The sequence below is a fragment of the Dama dama genome, chromosome 30 (genome assembly GCF_033118175.1).
Source record: "Dama dama isolate Ldn47 chromosome 30, ASM3311817v1, whole genome shotgun sequence".
NCBI lineage: Eukaryota > Metazoa > Chordata > Mammalia > Artiodactyla > Cervidae > Dama > Dama dama.
In genome coordinates this window covers 31,056,265-31,074,543 of record NC_083710.1, presented here as the reverse complement: position 1 = coordinate 31,074,543, position 18,279 = coordinate 31,056,265, and the positions used below count along the sequence as shown (strand labels likewise).

The 18,279-nt window shown below is 37.5% G+C and overlaps 1 long non-coding RNA gene across 1 annotated transcript in view; it reads right to left on the bottom strand.

The window, feature by feature from the left end:
- Nucleotides 1-18,279, bottom strand: part of LOC133049294 (uncharacterized) — a 122,870-nt gene that overhangs the window by 48,417 nt on the left and 56,174 nt on the right. The gene's annotated exons all lie outside the window — the stretch shown is intronic.

Sequence of the window (18,279 nt, the reverse complement as noted above, 5' to 3'; positions counted from 1 at the left end):
AAGCCTTTGACTGTCTGGATCACAGCAAACTGTGGAAAATTCTGAAAGAGATGGGAAAACCAGACCACCTGACCTGCCTCTTGAGAAATCTGTATGCAGGTCAAGAAGCAACAGTTAGAACTGGACATGGAACAGCAGACTGGTTCCAAATCGGGACCAGTATGTCAAGGAAAGGAAAAGAAGTATGGGAAAGGAGTATGTCAAGGCTGTGTATTGTCACCTGCTTATTTAACTTCAATGTGGAGTACATCATGAGAAACGCTGGGCTGGATGAAGCACAAGCTGGAATCAAGATTGCCAGGAGAAATATCAATAACCTCAGATACATAGATGACACCACCCTCATGGCAGAAAGCGAAGAAGAACTAAAGAGCCTCTTGATGAAAGTGAAAGAGGAGAGTGAAAAAGTTGGCTTAAAACTCAACATTCAGAAAACTAAGATCATGGCATCTGGTGCCATCTCTCCATGGCAAATAGATGGGGAAACAGTTAGAGACTTTATTTTTTGGGGCTCCAAAATCACTGCATGGTGGTTGCAGCCATGAAATTAAAAGACGCTTGCTCCTCAGAAGAAAGGTTATGACCAACCTAGACAGCATATTAAAAAGCAGAGACATTACTTTGCCAACAAAGATCCATCTAGTCAAAGCTATAGTTTTTCCAGTAGTTATGTATGGGTGTGAGAGTTGGACTATAAAGAAAGCTGAGACCCGAAGTACTGATGCTTTTGAACTGTGGTGCTGGAGAAGACTCTTTGAGAATCCCTTGGACTGCAAGGAGATCCAACCAGACAATCCTAAAGGAAATCAGTCCTGAATATTCATTGGAAGGACTGATGCTAAAGCTGAAACTCCAGTACTTTGGCCACCTGATGCATAGAACTGACTCATTGAGAAGACCCTGATGCTGGGAAAGATTGAAGGTAGGAGGAAAAGGGGACGACAGAGGATGAGATGGTTGGATGGCATCACCGACTCAATGGGCATGAGTTTGAGTAAACTCCGGGAGTTGGCGATTGACAGGGAGGCCTGGTGTGCTGCAGTCCATGGGCTCACAAAGAGTCGGACACAACTTAGCAACTGAACTGACGATGAGCTTTCAGTTTTTAAAAGGTTTTTCCCTCATAAATATTACATTATAAAATATCAGCTGTTTAATATTGTTGTACTTAAAAAATCAAGAGGCTCGTCAGATATGAGAAGGGAAGGCGTCTGTGTGTTTTCCTGTATCTAAATTTTACTGAATAAAACAAGAAGGGAATTATTAATAACAAATAATGCAATGAAGCAAAAGGATATAAATAATCACAATTATTGATAATAACACAAGCTCCAAAGTAGAGAACCCAGAAAAGACTCAGACAGATTTAATCAACTGATTTTTGACAAGGGAACACAAGCAATTCAATGGAGAAATGATAGTCTTCTCAACAAACGGTGCTGGAACAATTGGACATCTGCATGGAAAAAATATATAAATCTAGAAATAAACTTTACAGCTCTTGCAAATATTAACTCAAGAAGGATCATAGACATAAATTTAAAACACAGACCTATAAAACTCCTAGAGAGTAACATATAAGAAAATCTAGATGACCTTGAGTTTGATGATGACTTTTTAGACATAACACCAAAAGCATAATCCAGGAAAAAATAGGTAAAAATTCAAAACTTCTGCTCTGTGAATGACACTGTTAAGAGAATGAAAAGATAAGCTAAAAATAACCTGAAAAATATATATCTGATGAAAGACTGATATTTAAAATAGTCAGAGAACGTTAGCACTCAACAATAAGAAGAAAACAACCCAATTTTAAAATGTCCAAAGAACTTGGACACCAAAGAAGATATACCTTGACAAATTTTCATAAATACATGAAAAGATACTCAACATTATCTTCCAAGGGGATCACAAATTAAGCAAACAGTGACATGCAACTACATACCTGTTAGAATGGCTAAAATTCAAAATATTGACAGTACTAAATGGTGATGAAGATATGAAGAAAGAAGAATTCTTATCCATTAATGGTGAGAATGCAAAATGGTAAAGCTTTGGAAGACAGTTTGACAATTTCTTAAGAAATGAAAATACTCTTACCATATAATCTTGCAGTGTGCTCCTCCGTATTTACCCTGATGGAAAACTTAGGTCCACACAGAAATCTGCACGCAAATGTTTATTTCAGCTTTGTTCATAATTGCCAGAACTTGGAAGCAACCAAGATATACTTCAGTAGGTGAATGAAATAAGCTGTGGTGCATCCAGACAGTGGAATATTATACAGCATTTAAAAGAAATGAGCTGCCAAGTCATAAAAGGACATGTAGGAAACATATATGTAGTGCTAAAGGGAAAGAAGGCAATTTGAGAAGGCTACATACTGTATGGTTCCAGCTATATGACATCCTCGAGAAAACAAAACAATGGAGACAATGAAAAGATAAGTGGTTGCCAGGAATTCTGGGGGAAAGATAGAGCCATGAACTGGTGGAGCACAGGGGATTTTCAGAGCAGTGAAACTATTCTGTATGATACTATAATGTGGATATATACCATGAAATTTTTGTTAAAATCCATGGAATGTACAACAGAAAGCGTGAACCCTAATGTAAACTGTAGATTTCAGTTGATGTATTAATAGTGACTGATCAATTGTAACAAATGCACCACATTAATGAAAGATGATGATGATAGGGGAAATAATGTTGAAATGGGGAAAGAGGGAGACATGGGGTGTTTGGGAACTCTGTCCTTTCCACCCAGTTTTTCTGTAAACCTAAAATTGGACTAAAAATAAAGCCTATTAATTTAAAAATGCTTTTTAAAAACCACAAGTAAACAAAAAAAAAAAGAAGAGCTCCACATTTATTTTAAAAAAATCTGAAGGAGGTAGATGAGTTGTAATAATTGAAGGAAATCAGTTTGATTCAAGGCCAGTATGGCCCCAACTTTTACCTCCAGAAGCAAGATAGACTGTTGTATCATGACCTTAGAAAATACACACACACACACACATACACACACACACACACACACAAAAATGTCCAACTCCCAGGGGAATACAAAAATTATCAAAATTATCATAGTTGAATGAATACTTCTTAAGAAGCCCAACTCTTAAGAAGCTCAACTTTAATATTCATTCAAAAATTACAATTGCAGTGTCCTTAAGGACATATTAACGTTCTCCTGTTTAATTTTGAACTTGCTAACCCAGTTTAAATAAGATAGAATTTGATTTATTAAAATACATCATAAACAGAAGTGAGAAAATTTTCTAGACAATCTTTAAATTAGCCTTTTCGTCATGCCCATTTTTCCTGTAATTTAGCTTTTGAGAACAGAAGGCTATTTGTCAGACTATTTCAGTATTTATCACTCCTTCATTAGACTTTCCATCCCAAAATATAATGGTTATAGAAAAAATTTTCTGAGGATAGTCACCCAAACCTTTCCCCACCATAATCCTGTCAGATTTGAAAAAAATTTGAAAAACTTTCTAATCAGTGTATTTTTTAGGGTATCGTTGGATTCTCAGTGGACCCAAAATTAACTCTATAGTTGTTTTGGTAGTTAGTTATTGTAATAGGGTAACCCTGTAACAGATTACAAAAAACTAAAAGTTTACCAACAATATCCTTTTGAAATTGTTAGGTCTCAGTGAGAATTTTATTTCTGTTGCATTATCAAGGTATATCAGTTGATGTACTTTTCATCCCATTTTACATATACAGTACATAATTTCAAACCATGAATATTTATAATACCAAGTAACTGACTTATGGAAGGAGGAATTAATTATTAATTATTATTAACTCAGAAGGAATTATTTTTAAAGCTACAGCACTTCATGGTAAAGATAATAACATTGAAAATGAATGATTTGACAAATAACTGCATTTGATTACAACAGTGCTAGCCATATATATAAATAGGTATTTGAAGAATGGAAGACTGAATGAATGAACAAATATGTACTCCTAAGTAGGAGTGGCCGAGAGGAGCTACCCCATGTCCAAGGTCAGGGGTGGAAGCAGAGAGGAACTACCCCACGTCCAAGGTAAGAAGCATCGGCTGCACTTTGCTGGAGCAGCCATGAAGAGATACCCCACGTCCAAGGTAAGAGAAACCCAAATAAGACAGTAGGCACTGAGAGAGGGCATCGGAGGGCAGACAGACTGAAACCACAATCACAGAAAACTAGCCAATCTGATCACACAGACCACAGCTTATCTAACTCAATGAAGCCATGCCGTCTGGGGCCACCCAAGATGGACGGGTCATGGTGTAGAGGTCTGACAGAATATGGTCCACTGGAGAAGGGAATGGCAAACCACTTCAGTATTCTTGCCTTGAGAACCCCATGAACAGTATGAAAAGGCAAAAAGATAGGACACTGAAAGATGGACTCCCCAGGTCAGTAGGTGCCCAATATGCTACTGGAGATCAGTGGAGAAATAACTCCAGAAAGAATGAAGGGATGGACCCAAAGCAAAATCACCACCCAGCTGTGGATGTGACTGGTGATAGAAGCAAGGTCCGATGCTGTAAAGATCAATATTGCCTAGGAACCTGGAATGTTAGGTCCATGAATCAAGGCAAATTGGAAGTGGTCAAACAGGAGGTGGCAAGAGTGAACGTCAACATGCTAAGAATCAAAAACGAACTAAGATGGTTTAGAATGGGTGAATTTAACTCACATGACCATTATATCTACTACTGTGGGCAGGAATCCCTTCAAAGAAATGGAGTAGCCATCATAGTCAACAAAAAGAGTCCAAAATGCAGTACTTGGATGCGATCTTAAAGAATGATCTCTCTTCATTTCCAATGCAAACCATTGAGTATCATGGTAATCCAAGTCAATGCCCTGACCAGTAACACTGAAGAAGCTGAACAGTTCTATGAAGACATACAAGACCTTCTAGAACTAACACCCAAAAAAGATGTCCTTTTCATTATAGGGGACTGGAATGCAAAAGTAGGAAGTCAAGAAACACCTGGAGTAACAGGCAAATTTGGCCTTGGAGTACAGAATGAAGCAGGGTAAAAGCTAATAGAGTTTTGCCAAGAGAAGGCACTGGTCATAGCAAACTCTCTCTTCCAACAACACAAGAGAAGATTCTACACGTGGACAAAACCAGATGGTCAACACTGAAATCAGATTGATTATATTCTTTACAGCCAAAGATGAAGAAGCTCTATACAGTCAGCAAAAACAAGCTGACTGTGGCTCAGATCATGAACTCCTTATTACCAAATTCAGACTTAAATTTAAGAAAGTGGGGAAAACCACTAGACCATTCAGATATTACCTAAATAAACCCCTTATGATTATACAGTGGAAGTGACAAATAGATTTAAGGGACTAGATCTGATGGACAGAGTGCCCGATGAACTATGGACAGAGGTTTGTGACATTGTACAGGAGACAGGGTTCAAGACCATCCCCAAGAAAAAGAAATGCAAAAAGCAAAATGGCTGCCTGAGGAGGCCTTACAAATAGCTGTGTAAAGAAGAGAAGCTAAAAGCAAAGGAGAAAAGGAAAGATATACCCATTTGAATGCAGAGTTCCAAAGACTAGCAAGGAAAGATAAGAAAGCCTTCCTCAGCGATCAGTGCAAAGAAATAGAGGAAAACAATGGAATGGGAAAGACTAGAGATCTCTTCAAGAAAATTAGACATACCAAGGGAACATTTCATGCAAAGATGGGCTCAATAAAGGACAGAAATGGTATGGACCTAATAGAAGCAGAAGATAGTAAGAAGAGGTGGCAAGAATACACAGAAGAACTATACAAAAAAGATCTTCACAACCGAGATAATCACGATGGTGTGATCATCAGCCTAGAGCCAGACATCCAGGAATGTGAAGTCAAGTGGGCCTTAGAAGCATCACTACAAACAAAGCTAGTGGAGGTGATGGAATTCCAGTTGAGCTATTTCAAATCCAAAAAGATGCTGTGGAAGTGCTGCACTCAATATGCCAGCAAATGTGGAAAAACTCAGCAGTGGCCACAGGACTGGAAAACGTGAGTTTTCATTCCAGTCCCAAAGGTAATGCCAAAGAATGCTCAAACTACCGCACAATTGCACTCATCTCACACGCTAGTAAAGTAATGCTCAAAATTGTCCAAGTCAAACTTCAGCAATATGTGAACCATGAACTTCCAGATGTTCAAGCTGGTTTTAGAAAAAGCAGAGGAACCAGAGATCAAATTTCCAAGATCCGCTGGATCATCAAAAAAGCAAGAGAGTTCTGGAAAAACAACTACTTCTGCTTTATTGACTATGCCAAAGCCTTTGTGTGGATCACAATAAACTGTGTAAAATTCTGAAAGAGATGGGAATACCAGACAACCTGACCTGCCTCTTGAGAAACGTGTATGCACATCAGGAAGCAACAGTTAGAACTGGACATGGAACAACAGACTGGTTCCAAATAGGAAAAGGAGTACATCAAGGCTGTATATTGTCACCCTGCTTATTTAACTTATATGCAGAATACATCATGAGAAACGCTGGGCTGGAGGAAGCACAAGCTGGAATCAATATTGCTGGGAGAAATATCAATAACCTCAGATATGTAGATGACACCACCCTTATGGCAGAAAGTGAAGAAGAACTAAAGAGCCTCTTGATGAAACTGAAAGAGAAGAGTGAAAACGTTGGCTTAAAGTTCAACATTCAGAAAACTGAGATCAGGCATCTAGTCCCATCACTTCATGGCAAATAGATGAGGAAACAGTGGCTGACTTTATTTTTTTGGGCTCCAAAATCACTGCAGATGGTGATTGCAGCCATGAAATTAAAAGATGCTTACTCCTTGGAAGAAAAGTTATGACCAACCTAGACAGCATGTTAAAAAGCAGAGACATTACTTTGTCAACAAAGGTCCATCTAGTCAAGGCTATGGTTTTTCCAGTGTTCATGTATGGATGTGAGAGTTGGACTATCAAGGAGGCTGAGCACCAAAGAATTGATGCTTTTGAACTGTGATGTTGAAGAAGACTCTTGAGAGTCCCTTGGACTGCAAGGAGATCCAACCAGTCCATCCTAAAGGAAATCAGTCCTGGGTGTTCATTGGAAAGACTGATGTTGAAGCTGAAACTCCCAATATTTTGGCCACCTCATGTGAGGAGCTGACTCATTTGAGAGACCCTGATGTTGGGAAAGATTGAAGGCAGGAGGAGAAGGGGATGACAGAGGATGAGATGGTTGGATGGCATCACCAACTCAATGGACATGAGTTTGGGTAAACTCCAGGAGTTAGTGATGGATAGGGAGGCCTGGTGTGCTGCGGTTCATGGGGTTGCAAAGAGTCGGACACAACTGAGCGACTCAGCTGAACTGAAACTTAAGAAAACAAGGGAAGATTACTGACATTTATTGAGTATCTACTAGGCAGAGGCATTCTTTATACATTATCATGAAACCACATCCAGTTATTCTCATACAAGCAATTAAAGATGAGAAAACTGAGACTGAGAAAGATTAAGCAGATTGTTCAAGGTTACACAGCTATTCAATAGCAAGGTGGAAAGCAAACTTGGAAGTGTTTTTGACCCTTATTCTCATATTTTATATGTCCTATATTGCCTTAGAGAGTTGAATAAGGAGATGTGAACATTTATGAATGAATGAATTAGGAATTTATGAATAAATGAACATTTATGAATTCTCAAATACAGGTTAAAAAAAGCCTTTTCTTCTCCAAGTTTTGACCTCTGCTCTTTCCCCAGTAACAGAAGGTTGAATTAAGAATATGCTAACTGTCCTTAGAAAACCTCAGAGAGCCCTGACTTCTCCCTGGTTCCATACAGCATATGGATGCCAATGTCCAGAGTGCCCTGAGATGGGCCCCCAACCTAACTTCTTTCTCAAGGAAGTTTCTAACTCAGCTATGAGAAACAATTTCATTTTCAAAGAGAAACTTGTTAACCTACATCTGTTTCTAACTGATGTAAAACAAGAACTGTGATCACATTTCTCATATCTCTTAGGTAGTTTCAGCCTCCACCAATTCAAACTTTTCCTGGAAAGGTCAGTACAGTGGGGATCAGCAGACTTTTTTCAGCATCACCTCCTCTAATCCGCTCCTTTTTGCCCTGAAGGTTTTCTGTGAACTCTTCTGTTTTCAGATGCTGTTCAAATTTCGTTAATTTTATAGACCTACTGACACCAGAAAGATTGCTTCAGTTGCTTTGTGTTTTCTTTTGCTACTTGAAGTCAATAGAATTTACTTTACAAAAACTGTCACTGTTAGTCAACTTTAATAATTCATAAACCTAGTGATAGTCGCAGATCTATTATAATCCAAATGGGCACATGGAAACAAACATTATCATTGGTGTGAACCTTTGAACCCTGACTAACTCATACACATTAAGAGTTGACATTATGTGAAGGAATTATCAATGGAATGATTGTCTTACTGAAGATACTCTAGCTGACATTCCCATTTAGGACCAAAATGTGCCTTATTTCTCACTTTTCTTTCAGCACTGGGTGCTTAAGTGGCTTCTTAGTCTTGCACAGCTTTATCTCAGACGTTTGATGGCTCTAATAGTTGAGTCTCTACTTTCCTTACATTTTGATAGACAGGCTTTTCTCTGTTTTTATACTTCAGCGTCAGTCAGCCCCTAACCATGCTAAATAATTACCTTGTATGCTCCTGTTCTCTTTGCTGATATTTAGGAAAAGGCACCATTAACCCTTGACGTCCAAGAAAATACACCAATGCATCTATTTCCCTGTTCCAGCCCCACTACAGTGAATTTCAGCAACTTATATCTTCAAACCATATGCCACTGCACCCAAATGTGGATTAATAAAATGTGGCACATACATAGGATGGAAGATTATTTCACCTTAAAATGAATGAAAGTCTGGTATACACTACACAGTGGATGAACCCTGAAGACATTATACTAAATGAAATAAGCCTGACTCAAAAGGACTAATACTGTAGGATTCCAATTATATGAGGTATATTTGGGTGACTGGATTCATAGAGACAGAAGATAGAATGGTGATTGTCAGAGTTTGGAGGAACAGAGTGAAGGAGTGTTTAATGAGTATGGTTTCAGTTTGGGAAGATAAAAAATTTTTAGAAATGAGTGGTGGTGATGGTTGCACAATAATGCAAATGTATTTAATGCTAGAAACTGTACACCTAAAAATGGTTAACATGGTAAGTTTTATGTTGTATGTTTCTACCACAATAAAAAGTAAAAATTTGAAAAAACCAAATACCAAATAAAAGTAGAACTGGAAATGACAAAAGAAATTTAAGAACGTATATTTAAGAAAAGCACTTTTGTTACTCAATAAATAGCTATCTTTTTAAAATAAGAAAGGGAAGAGATTCACATATTAAACCTTATTTTATTTTTTTTCCACTTTTTTTTCCCTTTATTTTTATTAGTTGGAGGCTAATTACTTCACAACATTGCAGTGGGTTTTGTCATACATTGACATGAATCAGCCATGGAGTTACATGTATTCCCCATCCCCATCCCCCTTCCCACCTCCCTCTCCACCCGATTCCTCTGGGTCTTCCCAGTGCACCAGGCCCGAGCACTTGTCTCATGCATCCCACCTGGGCTGGTGATCTGTTTCACTACAGATAATATACAAGAGATTCACATATTAAACCTTGTTTTAATAGGTCAGAAGTGAGGCCACAAGAGGTTAAAATTCTGAGTTAAGAAAACAGTATGGCAGAGCTATGACTAGAACTCCCTGATCCTGTGACTCCCAAACCAGAACCTTTCTATTCCCACAGAATTAATTCCCTTGCTTTTTGTAATACTTGGTATTTTTGATACATAGTCCTTAGAAGAAAGGAGGGATGGCTAAAACTTCTAGCAAAAATATTAGTAGGTTTCCTCAGTATTGGATTACTTACAGCTGAATAATATTCCCAGACATGCTGACCTCTTTTGATAGTCAGAATAAGGCATCTTGACTAACATGCCATTCAGTGGAAGAGCCAGATGTTAGATGAGCACACAGACCAGTTATCCAGTCCTTTTAGTCTTGTTAATTAGTTGGTAAATCAGACATCCAAAGTTGTGCAACATGGTTTGGTGAGGGATGGCCACAGTATATTTATGAATGTCATGTATGAATTCTAGCATCTGCAGTGACCTCTGAGGGAATTTCCCGTCTCCCACCCTACCTTGGGTGAACTTGCTCTGACATTATTTCTCACTTGAGACTTCTCTCAATCACCCAGAATCTGTGCTTGTGACAGCAGTGATGCTCTCCACTTCTCCCTATTTGATTAATTTTCATATGGTATCAAACACGTTCCTTGTAGTTAAAATCTTGCAGCACTAGAGTCTTCATCTGACTCTTGATCATCAGTAATGGAGTTATATAAAACTGCCATGTCCAGGAGCCAAGCCATCATGTGAATTGCTTTATCATCCTGTCTCGAATCCTAATGTCAGCCCTGCAAAATGGGCTAAATTATTCTCATTTTGAAGATTATAAAACACTCAGATTAAAATGGTTTTATCTGATTCCTTTTAAACAACTACCTACATATCCATGAATAATTCTGCTTCGCACTCATTATATTCATTGCTGGTTCTTAAACATTTCTTTAGTGCTCTTAACTCCCAGTTATAATTCAGATCTTTCTCTACACTACACCTGCCTAGACTAATGCTTGTCAAATTTTAATGTGAACCTTTAGTATTACCTGCGTATCTGGCTAAAATGAAGATTTTTATTCAGTAGGTCTAGGGTGGAACCTGAAATCTTGCCTGTCTAATGTTTTTTCAGATGCTGCCAGTGAGACTGATCCTCATATCATAGTCTGAGAAGCAAGATTCTAAAGCTGTGCTTCCCAGTATGGAAGCCTTTAACTACATATGGTTGTCAAGCATTTGCAGTGTGCTAGTCTGAAGTGATCACTTTCATGTGTGTGCGCTCAGTCATGTCTGACTGTTTGTGACCCTATGTACTGTAGACACCCCCAGGCTCCTCATCCATGGAATTTTCTAGGCAAGAATATGAGAGTGGTTTACCATTTCCTTCTGCAGGGGATCTTCCTGACCTAGGGACTGAACTTGCATCTTCTGCATTGCAGGCAGATTCTTTACCACTGAGCCATCAGGGAAACCCAGTCTGAACTGATATATGCAGCAGATGTACACACTGGATTTTGAAGACTTAGTCTAAAACAAAGAGTGTAAAATACCTCATTTATATTGATTGCATGTTAAAATACTTTGAACATGTTGGGTTAAATATAATGCATTATTAAAATCAACATTGCCCATTTATTTTTTTTTCCTTTTAAATTGATTACTGGAATATTTAAATTTGCACATGTGACTCATGTCTTTCCATTGAACAACACTGCTATAGAGAATCCTCCTGAATCTCCTCCACTTATTCAAATGTCACTTATCTTTAAGACCTGGATCAAGAAACCTTCCTCTAGTGTTTTCCTTATGTTCTCACCTCAGGTGACCTCTCCTACTCTTCTATCTCCCATGGCCCATTTGTCATTTAGCACACACTGCCTTGTGTTGCTCAAGGCTACATGCCTATATCTTGCTGGCTAGGCAGTGAGTTCCTGAAATTCCAAGCTTATATATCATTACTTATTATATTAGATTGTATCTTATTCCTCTTTGCTTTGACAACCCCTAGAAAAGAACCTACCTTCTAACAGATTCTCAGTAGTGGTCGCTGAATAAATTATGAACCCTAAAAATCTTCTGTGACTTTGTACGTCTCGAAGTGCTTAGCACTATGCATTTAAAAAAGAAAGGCCTAAATTAAGGTGTGGATCAGTTCCAGCCAACCTCAATGCAATGATCACTGTGTTCTTGGGGCTGCCTGACCTGCTGTCCTCTCTGCTAAGAGAATTCTTGATAACTGTAATAGAAACCTAATCAAAACATAATTAGGAAGGCAAACTACTGTAAAAAGCCATCATATAATGCATTCCAACAAGAGATTGAGGGATTATCTGCACCACTGGTTTCCTCCTTTAGGATAATTAAAAGTTGATTGAAAGAGAATTGCTTAAAAATAAAGAAGGTGACTGCTTCTCTTCAGTACCATTGTCATAACTGAAATGAGGAATTTGAGCAAGCCCTTGGCTAGAAGTAAGGGACATATTCCAAATGTTATGTCAGGCAGGATTTAAGAAGCATTTACTCATCCTCAGTTTGAGGTTCAAGGATCATTGCCTTCTAATGTACTTCCTGGTAAACATTCATTCATTCATTCATGCATTCATCACTCAACCACTATCTCACTCACTTCTTTACCCCTTCACTTAACCCACAGGCTTACTTCTTCAACCAGCAATTTATGGAGCACCTATAGTAAGTCAGGTACTGGTGAACCGGGATGCATGAGGCAGTTCAGTGCAAGAGACACACACCCATAACATCTTAAATAAAAACGAGCTTTCAGGTGATTCTCTTTCCCTGCTAATTTCTGAACTAGATCTGGTACCTTATTTAATTTTCTGACCAACCATTCATACCCCAGTATTACTATGCAGTTTGGAAAAAAATAATTGTATGTCCTCAAAGCATTCTGAAGGGGGCATTAAACATATCTAGTCCCAAAAATGCTTTGAGGAGCTACTAGTTTTTTTCCAGACTACAATTTTTTTTAAAAGGTCCTTGGCACTTGTATAACAGAGCAATATTATGGAAAAATAGTCCCTTTATACTTCTGTATTCATTTTGTTTTTAAGACATGCCTGATTCCTGTCAAAAGCATCCTCCTCCAAGAGCTTTCTGCCTGCTCTGGCTTCAGTTGCCATAGAGCTCAGAGGTTCATCTGCCCCTGTAAGGCAAGGGCAGATCAATTAGTCAGAATCTGAATCTCAGAGAACTCCACCTGTCATTCACTGCATCCATCCACCCTAACTTCTGGGTGTAAGGTCCAGCTAATAGTATCTGAAGTGATGTTGTAGACTACTAAAGAAAATTCTCACTGTTGGAACTTTATTTATAATATTAGAAAAGGAAAGAAATGCCAGTTTGAGAACTAATTTTCCATTAAAAAATGCTTATTTTCCTGTGTTATATGCATGTATCAGTGGATGAGATTGTATGACCTCTATTAGAATATAAGTTCTTGCAGGGCAGGAGTCTTGTGTTTTTCTACATGTAGTGCTCAGTAAGGTTTTACACAGTGTGCTCAGAATGGTTTTATAAATTAAAACAATATCTATGACAACATAAGCTAGGCATGATGAAAGGGAAAGGCATTAATATTTCTGAGTCTCATTTCACCACTGTCATCAGGACAAATTTAACAATTCTTCTTTACCAGAAAAAAATAATCTATTTGATATCCCACTATAATCATATTCTTTGAGAAAAATGATTCTGTTCATTTTTCAGAAGCTACACATGTTTGTGTATTTGAGGAGCTCCCTGTAGCCAGGCTTCATATGACAGTCATTAATCCAGTGATGACTTTGGAACAGGAAAAAATTAATTTCTTGCCCTGAGATAGATGGAGAAAGAAGAGAAACATAAAAATCTATTATTTGGACAGCTTTAAGCTCTGACCTACTTAAGAAAGCTAATGCAATAGTGATGTTCATTCATTCACTAAAATTCTTTCAGCATGCATTTTATATTAATTGTGTATTTTATATTCATATTATGCATTAGGCTTGGATGTCCATATTACTAACATTGGTAATTAAAGATCTGCCAGAAGCCTGCTTTTTAGCAATGTGGTTTGGAATCATAGGAAGCTAATATATGGCATATAATTTGTTATCTATGCTGAAGATTTTTCCCTCACCCAAATTTAATCAGAATTAGTTCACTTTATTTTAGTTAAAAAGCAATGAAGCCAAATGGTTTGAGACCAGTGGACAGATTTTTAAAATTCAGCTTTAAAAGATTCTTTTTTAAGTTATTCATGCAAATAAATCTTTGGTATTCAAAATATGAAAATAATTATTAAAATTTGTACCAGTTTTCAAGCCATTGTTTTATACCCTATATGTTTAATTCAGGGTTTTTTTTGGCCATAATTTACCCCCAAATCCAAAAGGTTTTATTTCAGATCTGAGATCAGGAGGGAGTCATAAGATGATTAGAAAGAAATATAGTGTGGCTTAGACTGATGATGGGATAGAACCCTAAGGCTTCATGCCCTTGCCAGGGATTAACTATTTACAGGAAATGGGAGATCGCAGGCATCAGAGGTGCAGTTGTGAGCCCTGATAATCCAACACTTTGGAACAAGGATGTCTTTTGAGGACTTAAAAGAATCATTTTATAAGGAGAGCAAAAAAGAAATACTTTGTTTAAGATCATAGGGCTTGTTAATAGCTGGCTCCTGATTCCTTCCGAGGCCACCTTTTTGGCACCAGGTTATGCTGAGAACTTGAGAAAACCTAATGCACTGAAAAAGTTTTGTTTGTTGAGAAAATTTTTGACAAAATTCAACAGGTGCTTATTGAGTACTTTCTACCAAGTGGAACTAATATGGCCCTAACACCGAACCCTCTAAAAAAATTCTGCCCTGTATGGGCTGGAGTGTATTGGAAAGAGATAGAAGAACTAGATTGGGAATGGTTGGGCTCAGAACATTATCGGGAGAAAATGGAAAGCCAATGGGACTATGGAATGGTGCCAGGCAGCTGATAGAGGAATGGGAAGATTCCTGAGATGCTTGGCAGCACAAGGGGTCAATATTCCAGGGCTGAGGATCTGCTTGTGTGTCTGTAAACCATGACAAGGACATTCACCAAATTATGGAGTGGAAGATGTTAACTTTCCTTAAGCTCTCAAGACCTAACCTCAGCTTTTCCATCCTTCTGCACCCAGGGCTTACCTGGTGGCTCAGACAGTAAAAAGCCTGCCTACAGTGTGGGAGACCCTGGTTCCATCCCTGGGTTGGGAAGATCCCCTGGAGAAGGAAATGGTAACCCACTCCAGTATTCTTGCCTGAAAAGCCCATGGCCGGAGGAACCTGCTGGGCTACAGATAACTAAATGAGATAATTATCTCATTTCTGGTTACATCACGAGATCCCACAAAAGGTAAAATAACTTCTAGAGTATAATTTGCTTAAACAGTAAAGTTTTCCAGTAGACCTTGCTAAAATATTAGGATTGTTTTTAAATTATTTAATTTTTTAAAATTGTAAAATATAAATAAAATTTAATATTTTAACCATTTTAAGTGTCTAGTTTAGTGGCACTAAATACATTAATATTGTTGTGCAGCCATCACCACCATCCACCTCCAAAACTTATCTTCCCAAACTGAAATTCTATACCCATTAAACACTAATTCCCCCAGCCCCTGGCAACCACCATTCTACTCTCTGTCTCTATGAATTTGACTGCTCTGTGAGTCCCATATGAGTGGAATCATATATTGTTTTTATATTTATGACTGACTTAGTTCACTTAACATAATGTCTGCAATCCATGTTGTAAAAGGTAACTGAATTTCCTTCGTTAGTAAAGATGAATAATATTTCATCACATGTATAGTCCATGTTTTGTTTATCCATTCATCTGTTTGTGGTCACTTGGGTTGCTTCCACCTTTTTGCTGTTGTGTGTGATGTTGCTAGGAATATGGGTGTACAAATGTGTGTCAAAGTGCATGCTTTCAGTTTTTTTGAGTGTATACCCAGAAATGAACTTGCTAGATTTTATGGTGATTCTATGTTTAATTTCTTGAGGAACCTTCTTATAATTTTAGAATTACTTTAAAAATCTGACATTGAGCAAGAACATCTTGCCACCGTCTCCTCTTTATATTAACATATATATGTATATATATATATATACATATATATATAAAATCTTCAATCAACATAAATGAGATGTGCATATATAGATGAACTCTAAACCAATGACTTAATAATATGTGTCCTAAAGAACAGATTCACTCAGGGGAGCTAAATACCAATTAAAGTTTATTGCAAAATAATAAAGCAGTGATTTGGAAAAGTTTTGTTGTGTCAGCATGACACAGATTTTAGCAATTATGGAGTGGCCAGATTTAAATCCCAGTGATTTAATCATACCCTAAAATACTCTCCTACAAATTTTTGCAAGACAGCTCTATTAAAATCAACAAACACAGCTTTTAACTGGGTTTCTATAAATTATGTTGAAACTTAAATGTTAGAACAGCCAATTCTTTATTCATGTGCTCTTTAGATTGTATTTCTCTCTGGGATTTGTAACCTGAGTTTGAAATCAAATGCTCTTCCAAATACTACCAAATTGACTCAAGTTCAGAGACCATCAGCAAATCATATAATGTGTGAATTGATAGTGTGTTCTAAGCTATGATTTATTAAGTTGATGGCTACTGTCATTATTAGGGGTTGCCTGAACATTGAAACAGCGTATATTTATCGTAGAAATTGAAAAGTTATATTTGTTTCAGTCATCTTGTTTTAAAGGCTAACTGTTGGTCTCTTCATCATGGTTTATGCCATGAACCCACACAGTGATATAAATGGCATATATGTCATTACTGACCATTGCTGTGCTCCTGTGTTTCTATATATTGATTAAGAGAATTATCAAGACTCTTCCCATTTAGTCACACTACCTTTATTCCACTGTGTGCTGGTAGAGCAGTAGGCATTGGTGAAATGTAGATAAATAAGATGTGATCCTTGCCTTCAGGAAGCTCAAACTTTAATCTGAAATTGGATTAATGTTAATGGCTATTAGTTGTTAGATTTAAACTGTGACATGTCTTACTGACAGAAAAATAAATGAGTGAATACTGCTGTTTATTCTACAACTTTTCCTCAATAATGTGCCTATTAGTCATGACGTCTTTACCACTGAAACCCAGTCTCTAGGGCACTCCTAAAATGGCCATCAAGGAGACCCTAATGTTTTCTCCCTGCATTGACATTAGTGTTTTTGTTGTTTTGTTGTTGTTTTTTTTCTGAAAACATCAGTTATTTTATTAAAGTTCTGCCCAGTTGGAAACACAGCTATCTCTGCTCCCACTTCTTGGAGAAGGGGAGCAGGCAGGCAGAGGGGAGCCCAGGGTCTCGAATTAGGAATTGAGGACTCTCAATTTCTTCCTGCTAAGCTGTTTCTTCTACTGCCAGAGATTTTGTACCTATAACCCACTCACACAGCTTCCTTTGAACTCAGTCCTCCCTAGAACTATCAAATAGAAAAACATGGTTTGATGTGTGTCAAATTTCCTTAAGAACTTTTGATTTTAGGATAGAAACAAAAGGATAAAGGGAAGAGGTCTAAATTTTATATCAAGCTCTATCCACAAATGTCTCTGAAGGAAAATCTCATAGCTGTGTCCTTGAGCTCCTAGTCAAACTCAAATGATTTTAGCCCATTTTTTTAATGTCTTTTTGTTCATTCATCTATCCCACTAAAACTGTATTGGATTATAATGATTTGCTTATGCATTTATCACCCCTGGTTAAAACCAAGGTCCTCAAGTGTAGAAATAATGCTGGTATCATATAATGTGAGAGAAGAAATCATAACTTTTTCATAATTTCCATCAGTAACTTCTCCTTTTTTTGATATGACCATAACTAATGTTTTCTCAGTCTTATGTAAAGAATGAGTAAAGACATCTTCAAAAAAACTTTGCCAGTTTTTTAATTGACCTAAAACATATAATCTAAGTAAAAAACAAAACAAAAACAAACTTCACCAGAAGTGCAAATATAGCTTCATAACAAATCTCTTAGCTCCAAAATTTCATTCTTAAAATTCTAGATAGAGATTCCGGAGGTGCCATCAATCAGGGAATGGGTCTTTTTCATCTTTGGGTCACTAACTTGTAAATCCATGCCAAGGAAATAGTAACCCTCCTTAATGTTTCCTGAGTGGTTCATGATCATTAGAAATCTGGATCTCAAGAGCTTTCTTTCCTTTATAACAAGCTAAGGAAATATTCATAAACTGTCATGATGTAAGAAAGTTTCTGGCAGTGATATCTGCAAGGATGGAGTTTCAAAAGGTGGAAACTTCAGAAAAACATCATCCAGTTGTTTTTCTTTCAACTTAACTTGAGAAACAGCCCCATCTTTGTCCTCTTGTGCTTGTTTTTATTTCAAACATCCTGACCTAAATTAAGTTTATGTTTTGCTCTCATTAATTTACTTGAAGGGCCTTCCCAGGTGGCACAGTGGTAAAGAATCCACCTGTCAATGCAGAAGATGCAAGAGATGTGGGTTAGATTCCTGGGTTGGGAAGATCCCCTGGAGTAGGAAATGGCAACCTACTCCAGTATTCTTGTCTGGAAAATTC